The following is a 10,151-nucleotide window of genomic DNA, read 5'->3' on the forward strand; positions in this document are numbered from 1 at the left end:
TGCACATTTTCATGCATTTTAATCAGTGAGTTGCAATAAAGGCATTTTCTAGATCATGCGTGAGGGACAGACAAAGTGGCATTGTGTACATTTCTTCATTTTTACAATCGTGTTTTTTTAAAAATTTTTATTATCTCTTATAAGGATGTTGTTTTATTAGCCATTACATCCCCAAGCTGATAGATTGTTCCTTGAACTGTAAATTTACCAGAAAATGCTTGTGGACTCAATTAACATAGTTACTTAGAGAACATGTTGCTTGCATTTTGTCTCAGCTTGGAAACTTATGACTTGTGGATTTTAATTTGGTCAAAAGTGTGATTTCTGGCTCCCACATTTACCAGCAGGGTAATTTTGAACAAGAAATCCTGATAGAATGGTTGTGACACTTAAATGAAATAATGAAAGTAGAAAAGTTTAATTAACTACCCTTTGTTAAGTCAATCACTGGCTGGTACTATTACTGATTGATTTTTCAGACCAATTAGGACACACCGCCTGGAGCTATAAACTGAATGAAACTCCAGATGTCCAAGCTATTTGGAAGAAACTAACACCACAACAAAACTGATTTTCTTATATGCAGAAGGAAAACTGTTGGAGAGGTGGATGACTCTTGGTTAGGAAACCTTTATAGGAATTTAAAAACTGATTTTGACTGGAATATTCTTTTCTCCCCCAGAGACGATTTCCTTCAGTAAAGAAATAAGCAATCACAATATCTAGCTATTTGACAATGTGAGAAGTTTGACGTGTAGACATGACCATCAAGATGCATCTTTGAATTCTGAAGAATCTAAATGTTTTTTGGTATGGTCCACTGTATTGTGAAAGAATTATTATTATTTTTTACTTGAAGTATAGGTGATTTACAATGTCAGTATTAGTTTCAGGTGTACAGCAAAGTGATTCAGCCATATATATATAAAAAATATATATATATAACTTTTCATATTCTTTTTCCTTATAGGTTATTACAAAATATTCGGTATGGCTCCGCGTGCTATAAGGACCTAAATATTTTAATGTATGTGAAACATCATAAAACATCACTGATGTGCTCCCCGAGGAGCGGCGGGGATGCACAGAGGCGCAGGAGGAGAAACTGGCGGGGAAGAGGAGGGGAGTCGCCGCTTCCCAAACACTCTTCGGGGGGCTGTGCGCGACGCCCGCCGCCGGGAGTCCGGACCCGGCTGCCCTCGGCCCCTTCCCTCCGGCGCCTGCAGCCCGGGAACAAAGTTGCCAAGAAACAACGCGCCGAGGGCTCAGCTGGGCGGCGCTCTGGCCTCTCTGCGCGCGCCGCTTGGGGGAGGCGGCGGCGCGGCCCGAGGGGAGGCAGCAGCAGTTGGAGGGCTTGGCCGAACGCAGTAGACGTAGCCTCGGCGCGGCGGGAACGGCGGCCGAAGCGACCCGACTTCGCGGCGCCCGCACCTGAGCCGGTCCTCAGACGGCAGCCGCGGTGCCCGAGTGCTTCCCCGGGGGCCCCGGGCGGCGGCGCGAGCCCCGGAGAGGAGGGGGCGGTCCTGCGCGCTGAGGAGCGGGAGGCTGGTGCCCTCCACCCCGCCAGCCTACCTTCTCACCGAACTCTCTAAAAATAACTCCGGCCCGCTGGGGCCGGGAGGACCTGCAGCCGCAGTCCCCGAGAGCAGCCGGGGAGGCGTGTAGAGCCAGGGTCCGGAGGGAGCCTTCCCGGCCGCGCGGAGCGAAGTTGGCGGAGGAAGCAGGAGCTTCCGGCCGCCGGCCGCCGGCCGCCGCGCGACCCTCGCCCCGCCGAGCCGCTGCCGCTGAGGTTTGGCTGGTTGGGCCGAGGCGGGCGGGCGGAGCGCGCAGGCGGGAGGCGGCGGCCGAGGGCGCACAGACACCCTGGCCCGGGCCGCGGGGGCAGATGGTGTCCTATGTGGATAACAGCTTCCACCGGGCGGTGATGAAGAACCCAGCTGAGAGGACCCCCCCCCAGTTGCTGACTGGATAATGACGCATTCTCGTAAGCGTTGGGATGGTGACGACGGGGGATCCTGCTGCCAACCGTCTTCAGAAAAATAAGCCCTCCTGATCCTTGGGACCATCAGACACTTAGGATCTAACGCTTGAAAGAGTTGCTTCGCATGTTAGGTATTGGATGCCATTTGTTCAAATCCAAATGCTCTCCTCTGCCGCTGTTATTGTTTAATGAGGGGAGAAGAGAATAAAATAGACTCTTCCACTGGCTGCCTTGGGACAAGGCCCAGGAATGGCACCTGGTACCGTTATTTTTTATTTTTTTTCTGATGGAGCCGTCATATCTGGGAATCGTAGATAGATTGCACATATTTATCAAACGTGTGAAAGATGGATGATAATTTTACAAGGAAAATTCATTTCACAGTGTCTCCAGAAAGTTCCTATTCTAAAGGGTTGCTTTATCAAAAACAAGGAATATCCTGCTTTGGTTGTGTTGCACTGCCTCTCATGTGCCTTCTGTGTCTGTTTGTTTTACAGATGTCAATCAGTCAGTTTTCTGCGTTTGAAAATGCACGTTCCACGGCTTCCCTGGTGGTGCAGTGGTTGGGAATCCGCCTGCCAGTTAAGGGGACATGGGTTCGATCCCTGGTCTGGGAAGATCCCACATGCCACGGAGCAACTAAGCCTGTGCACCACAACTACTGAGCCTGCACTCTAGAGCCCGCGAGCCACAGCTACTAAGCCCACGTGCCACAACTACCGAAGCCTGTGTGCCTAGAGCTCATGCTCTGCAACAAGAGAAGCCACTGCGATAAGCCCACGCACCACAATGAAGAGTAGCTTCCCTGCTCGCCACAACTATAGAATGACCATGCGCAGCAACAAAGACCCAATGCAACCGAAAATAAATACATTTAAAAAAAAAAGATATTTTTAGGCTGTACGAAGATGGGCAATTAAAAGAAAAAATCTTACTGGAATGCATAATGCTGGAAGCACACTGTGAACTTGCTACTATAGCTTTTTATGGTCTGTGGTGAAGAGAAAGAAGTGGTGGAAAATGCAGGCTCTTTTGCCCATACAGCTACAGTGCCTTAGGAGGGGTGCAAGATGGCCACTATGCAGTGTCCTTAGTTTGCAGGGCCCAGAAGATGAAGCAACAAGGTACACGGCTGGTGTCCAGGGGCCCAGGCAGCCCCACGTTTGGACCATTCCCTGCCATCAGAAGCAAGCAGTGTCCATACCATCCAAGCCAAGGCAGAAGCCAAAGGCCAATCAAAGTTCAGCAGCGAAATGAGAATACCTGAGAGGTACAACATTCTATGGCAGCTGTCCTTGTGGGAAGGTCCACTTCAGAGGCTGTTAGGAGCCCTGGTTGTCATGGTAGGAGAAAGCATATGGCAACTTGAGAAATGTGTTCTTTCTAGGAGATAAAGCATCTCCACTGAGGACAGGCCCAGCCCAGATTGTTGCTTGGCTGGGAGCTTCTGTGGTTTCTGGGGTGGAGGGTCAGATAAAGTCACATTTAGCAAATTCTTCAGTAGTCATGGGCTCACAGATTGAATACCATGCATTGGCGAGGAATTCCTTGCAGGACTCAAGACATGCAGGTGCCTCTAGCTTTAGCCCCAGGGGATCACAGTCAAGGGTGTGCGGGAGACTGGTCTCTGCGGCTGGGACAAGACTCTTAGATGGGTAAGACTGGTCCCAACTTAAATCCTCACAGAAGCTCACGGGGGCCCTGCAGTTCCCAGCATCGTCCCTGGGAAACACTCTCACAGTCCCAGGGACGTAGGGAGGAATCAAAGGGAGGCTGTCAAGGACAATGGATGTAATACCCTCCAGAGATGGCAGGCATGGGCCAGGGTGCATCGGATTTTCGGGATCCAATGGAGGATCCAAGTGTTGAAGATCAGGGGCACAACAGCACCCGGAAGGCTTAGAAGGATGCTGCAGTCATGGGCTCAGCAATGCAGGGCTGTCCATCAAGGGATCGCCAGCAAACGGGAGCTGAGCTTCAAAGTCCAGAGATGGGTGCATTGTGTCTAAGGAGAGGCGCCTCTTAGTCCGGGCCCGGACAGTCGGATCCTGAGTCCCCTCTTCCCGAGGATGACGACGAGGACTGTATCGTCCATGTAGGTGGAGATCCGCAGCAGATGGACCTGCGGTCAGCGGCGGAGTCAGGCCGGGCTCCGCGGACCTGTAGGCAGCCGCAGCCCCATAATGGGCAGCAGAGCAAGAACCCCAGGCCGGTGAGGGGGGCAGGGACGCAGGATCCACAGGGGCTCGACAGCGGGTCCCATGGCAGGTGGCCACGGGCGGACAGCGGTGCGAGGTGCTGCGGAATGGACAGTGCCTCCGGCGGAGCGCGGGTCCCCCAGGAGCGCGGACCTCCCTCCAGGCATTCAGGAACTGGCTGCTGGGCTCCGTGGGCTGCGTGTGGTCCACCATGGTCTGGTCCTGCTACAGCTCGTAGCGCTCCAGTTGCAGGATGTGCACGAAGGCGTCCATGGAGAAGGCGACCCAGGCCTCCCCGCAGCTTCACTGCGATGCCACTTTGCCATAATCAATCCAGCACGGGGAGGTGAAATTGATGGCTTCTGCACAGTTGAAACCATGGTTGAAGCCAGAGTGGTAGCCATAGGGAAACGTCACTATGAACTCTCCAGCCTCCTGAGTGACCCGACCGAAGGGGATGCCATTGTCCTTGAGGACCGTGGGCGAGATGAGAGCCACCTTGTGCCGCAGGAAGGCCTTACAGCCCCGCGAGCTGCCCGGGAAAAGCTCCCTGGCCAGGCGTTCCAGGCACCGGCCGTGCTCCGGGGGCACTGCGTACCAAGTCTTGGGCTCCCCGAAGTGCAGGTAGTTGATGCTGTAAAGGTCCATGTCCTCCGTGTGCCAGGCGAAGGCGGTCTTCCACATGCCAAAGTAAAGGTAGGGGGTGTTGACGCCCTCGATGACCACTCCGCACTCCTGTTCCAGCAGGTCCTGAATGGTTCCCAGATGTCCAGTGTTCCACTGCTTTGTGTTTTCATTGAATAAGGAGCCACTGACGTCCGCACCATATACTGGTGAACCATAGGGGCGTGTTTTCCAATATTTTCGCTCCAGATCCTCAAAATCAGAGTAGAATGGAGTCTGGTGTGTTTCACTGTTTGTTAAGCGGCGATACTCGCTCACGGTCATGGCTTTCTTCTTTTTGTGGTGCTGAGTAAACACACCTGCGTGCCCAGAAATCACCTGCTGGAGGGGAGCGGCTATTAAGATGTCATCAATGTCATCATAGGTCTCTCTGGCTTTCCAGTCCTGGGGTGGAATTATCTTAGCCAGGCCTGCTTGGATTCCATATAAGCAATGTATTTATTGAAATCATTAAACTGTTCTTTGGTTGGATGAAATACCATTATGGTACAACTTGGGTTCTGGGCCCAGTTGGACTTAGACTTCATAGCAGACTTCATAGCTTTCATTAATAAGCAAGAAACTCCCAAGTTTTTATTTATGTTCTGGATAGGTGAGGATGCTGGAAAACACTACTTTTTCAAAAATGGGTTGGACTATATCAGCAGGAACCCCCAGTAGACTTTAGTGCAATGAGTTGATAATATTTCTTAGGCTTGCTGATTCTGCAGGGGACTCCACACTGGGCAGAAGCCTTGCTCAGGATTGATGCTGGCTGAGCCTGCAAGTCTGTGATGTCCTTGGTTGGCACTTGGCTCTGGCCTCTTGAGGTCTAGTGAGTGACCACCCAGGCCTGGGTGGGTATCCCAAATGTAGTGTCTTCAGGGCAGTATTGGAAACAAAAGCTAAGAAAAAATACAATAGAGACAGGTTGAAAACTAATGTTTGGAGATAGTGACTAGGGAACTACAAATAAAACACCACCATGGAATATAATTGCATATTCAAAGAAAGGCTAAAATTTCATAAGATTGACAGTACAAGAAATGGTGTTGTTGTGAAGAGTGGAAATTCCTGTACTCTGGTAAGGAGAATGGAAATCATTACATTCACTTTGAAAAACTATTTGGACAGTATCCACTAAAATTGAACTTACCCATATGCTATGATTCATGCCTAGGATATGTGTATGTCTGTGCAATGAAAGTCAATTCCAAGAATGTTCAGAACAACATTATTTCAGTAGCCAAACACTGGAAACAACTCAAATGCCAGTCAACATTAGAATGGTTAAGTACACTGTAGTATATTCATACAATGGAATACAATACAGCAATGAAGATAAACAAGAACTACACGAAAATATAAGAATAATTCTATAAACAGAATACTGAGCAAAATTATCCAGACCCAAAAGAATACCTATTCTTTGCTTCCATTTATATAAAGAGAAAAAGGAGGCAACGTAATCTATGTTAGAAGTCAGAGCAGTGGTTACCTTTGTGAGAGAGAGGTTGTGAGTGGGGATGTGAGGAAGTCTCTAGAATAATGTGAATATTCTGTCCTGAAGCCAGGTGCTGGTTACACAGCCATCAGAATGGCTCACTGTCATAAATCATCAAGTTATGATGATTTTTACAAATTTCTGTGAAATAATTTTTTTAAATTTATTTAAATATTTAAATAAATTTTAAAATATAGTTTAGGAACCTCCATACTGTTCTCCATATTTTAAAATTTATTTAAATTATTGAAAAGCATTTTATTCATTTAAGCATTCATTTAAGCATTCATTTAAATTAATGAAAAGCATTAAAGGAGACAGATATCTTTCATTGTACCAAAAGGAAAAGGAAGGGTGATTGAAAATATATGAACTAAACATTCAATTGAAGAAGCTACAAAATAGAAGAAGAGAAAGAAGGGGTAGGAGTAAAAAATAACAAAGAATAAAGACAAAGTTAATGAAAGAAAACACATACAACACCAAACACTGATGACCAGAATTATTCTTGGAAGAAATTAAGGATAGCAATAAAACATGGGCATAACTGAGCCTAAGAAAGAAGGGGAAAATAAACCACTAGGAATGAAATAGTGCACAAAAGAATTTTTAAAATCTCAAAAGAGAATCTTAGGAGAAACGTGACAGCAAGATTTTCAAAAGAGAAAAGAATAATTTTCTGGAGAGGAAACATATCCAAAATGAATCCAAGAAACACCACAAATATTGAATAATACCCCAGTATAAGAAGCTGTTTGAAAGTATGACCCCTGAAAGTCCAGGAGATACATCATTTTATATATGAATCTAGAAAAGTTGCAAGAAATAGTTAACTCCTATTGTGCAAATTGTCTCAGAGTATAGAAAAAGTTGGAAAGCTACTCAGATGAGGCTATTCTTATCTCTGATAGCAAAACGAAAAAAGGACAATAAAAAAATAAAGCTACAGGCCATCTTTGTTTATAAGCATAGATGAAAACATAAAATGGAATGTTATCCAACGAAATACAGCAATATAATAAAAGAATAATACATAATGACCAAATAGAAAGGAAGGATGATTCAACATTGGAAAATTTAATGATATAATTCAGAATATTAACAAAGTAAATGAAAACTACCATCATCTTATAGGTACCAAAAAAGCATTTGATGCAATGCAAAATCCATTCATGATTTTACAATTCTTGCTTGCAAAGCATCAAGAGAAACTTGTTTTGTAAGATAAAGAATTTCAAGGTAAAAAATAGCAAGGATCATTCTTAACAGTGAAACAAAAGTAACATTTTCATTAAAGTTAGGAAAAAGAGATGCATCCATATGAAAAGCTTCTCAACATCACTAATTATTAGAAAAATGCAAATCAAAACTACAATGAGGTATCACCTCACACCAGTTAGAATGGGCATCATCAGAAAATCTACAAACAAATGCTAGAGAGGGTGTGGAGAAAAGGGAACCCTCTTGCGCTGTTGGTGGGAATGTAAGTTGATAGAGCCACTATGGAGAACAGTATGGAGGTTCCTTAAAAACTAAAAATAGAATTACTATATGATCCAGCAATCCCACGACTGAGCATATACCCAGAGAAAACCATAATTCTAAAAGACCCATGCACCCCAATGTTCACTGCAACACTATTTACAATAACCAGGTCATGGAAGCAACCTAAATGCCCATTGACAGACGAATGGATAAAGAAATCATGGTACATATAAACAATGGAATATTAGTGAGCCATAAAAAAGACCGAAATTGCGTCATTTGTTGAGACGTGGGTGGATCTAGAGACTGTCATACAGAGTGAAGTTATTTGAAAGAGAAAAACAAATATCATATATTAACACATGTATGAGGAACCTAGAAAAATGGTGCAGATGAACCGCTTTGCAGGGCAGAAGTTCAGACACAGATGTAGAGAACAAATGTATGGACGCCAAGTGGGGAAAACTGCGGTGGGGTGGGGATGGTGGTGTGCTGAATTGGGTGATTGGGATTGACATGTATACACTGATGTGTATAAAATTGATGACTAATAACCTGCAGTATAAAAAAGAACATAAAAACAGCTAATACTAAACTTTCTTTAGGTTATTTGTATGGAAATACATTAAAATAAATGTTTCAGACATTACACGAAACTTCTAAATATCTTATATGTTCTGGTATAATGTTATTAAGTCATAATAGTAGTTATTACTTTAAAATGTATATCTCAGAAATAACTAAATTTCCTTGTCAATTGCATTATTATGAACTTTCATCAAATCTTTAACCGTGGTCATTTTTAAGTCTTTTGTCATTTACAGAGAGTACTGCGTGTACTGTGATGCTTTTGCAGAAATGTTCCTATAAAAGGGTTTCATCTTCAAGGAATTGATGGAAAAGACTCTGACAAGTACAGGTTTTTGGTAACTGACTACTGTGGAACTGAACGAATAAGCATTTTCAGAACTCTAATGGCAAACTGATGAATTCATAAAAGTGCCTTACAAAACATCAAGAAGAATAAAAAATTAGTTACATGTGAATGAGAGAACTGATGAGGATGATTATAATTTTTGTGACTTTCTGTTTGAAAAAAAAAAAATCCCACAAGGACTCAGAGGCAAAAAATATACAAGTCAATTTTCACTGCAAAGTAAAGGAGCTGTTACAGCGGAAGATTACTGGACTGAATGTCACTATTATGACATAGTACGAGTGTGTTTCATGTTTGGTAATTGCAATCATTGTTGGTCTTCTTGTGATCATCCATTTACAATGCTTTCTGTCAGTTTATTTATCTCTTGTAAATATAAACTACAGTGTGTGTGTGTGAAAACAAAAACATATTGAAAACAATGTCAAAAATAAATTTCACTATGTATACTCCATGTTCAACTTGAACTCTATGGAGCATATGTAATAGTAATAATTTTAGGACAGAAAATATGTGTACAAATAAAAAAAGAAAAAACAAACAAAGCAAACTATCTCATTAACCCAATTTCAGGTGCTCCCTTAATACTGTTTCCTAATCCTCTTAAGCCCCCCTCATTTCCACCGTTCAAATATTCTTTCAGTTTCCCCTGTCTTCAAACTTCAAGCACACCTATTCCACCCCTCTTAGAATCCTTTGAATGTCCTAAAAGTCCCTAAGTGATCTTGCCCACCATCACCCCTTGATCTCACCCCTTTCTACCCTGCTCCTTGCTCTCTCATTCCAAACACATTCCTGGCTGTGTCTCAAAAATGGCCGGTATACTCTTGTCTGATGGTCTTTGCACCCAGGCATCTCTCAAGCCTCAGCCCAAACATCAACTTCTCAGTGAAGTCTCCTCTGATCTTCTTGCTTTGGATAAAAGAAGAGACAATTTTCCTTCCAAGAAAACAGGTACTCTCTCAAGAAAAGATTTCCAAATGAAACTTGAACTGATGGGCAGTACCCATGTATCTCCTCCAGATTCTACTCAAATCAGCCCCACCCTAACTGCATCATTCCTTATTCCACACAATTGAATGCAATCAGCTCTTCCAACTGTCTAGTAAAAGGCCTCATTTTAAATGTTATCAGCCCACAAAAATAGGTATTTTGCCTGAAATTTTTCCTTTAAGATTTCTTACAAGAAAATATATGGCATCTAAAGGTTATACAAATTTCAGGGTCCTTTTAGGTACAGAGGGATTTCCCTGGGAAAGCTGCCAGAATGGGCGGAGCTAGCACAGTGGTCAGGGCATTAAACACCACTAGTATATGGTCAGCACAAGAACCAGGGAGAGGAGAAGAAAACCATGCTAAAGAAATCGGTGAGGAAGAGCTCAA

At 44.2% G+C, this 10,151-nt stretch overlaps 1 pseudogene; it reads right to left on the reverse strand.

Annotated features, from left to right (window-relative positions):
- Positions 1-3,450: 3,450 nt before the first annotated feature.
- Positions 3,451-6,199, reverse strand: LOC111171148 (lysine-specific demethylase 4D-like; annotated as a pseudogene).
- Between the last annotated feature and the right edge of the window lie 3,952 nt (positions 6,200-10,151).

This window comes from Delphinapterus leucas, chromosome 7 (genome assembly GCF_059928025.1).
Source record: "Delphinapterus leucas isolate spDelLeu-1000000601 "Yukka" chromosome 7, BTC_Dleu_Yukka2, whole genome shotgun sequence".
Taxonomy (NCBI): domain Eukaryota; kingdom Metazoa; phylum Chordata; class Mammalia; order Artiodactyla; family Monodontidae; genus Delphinapterus; species Delphinapterus leucas.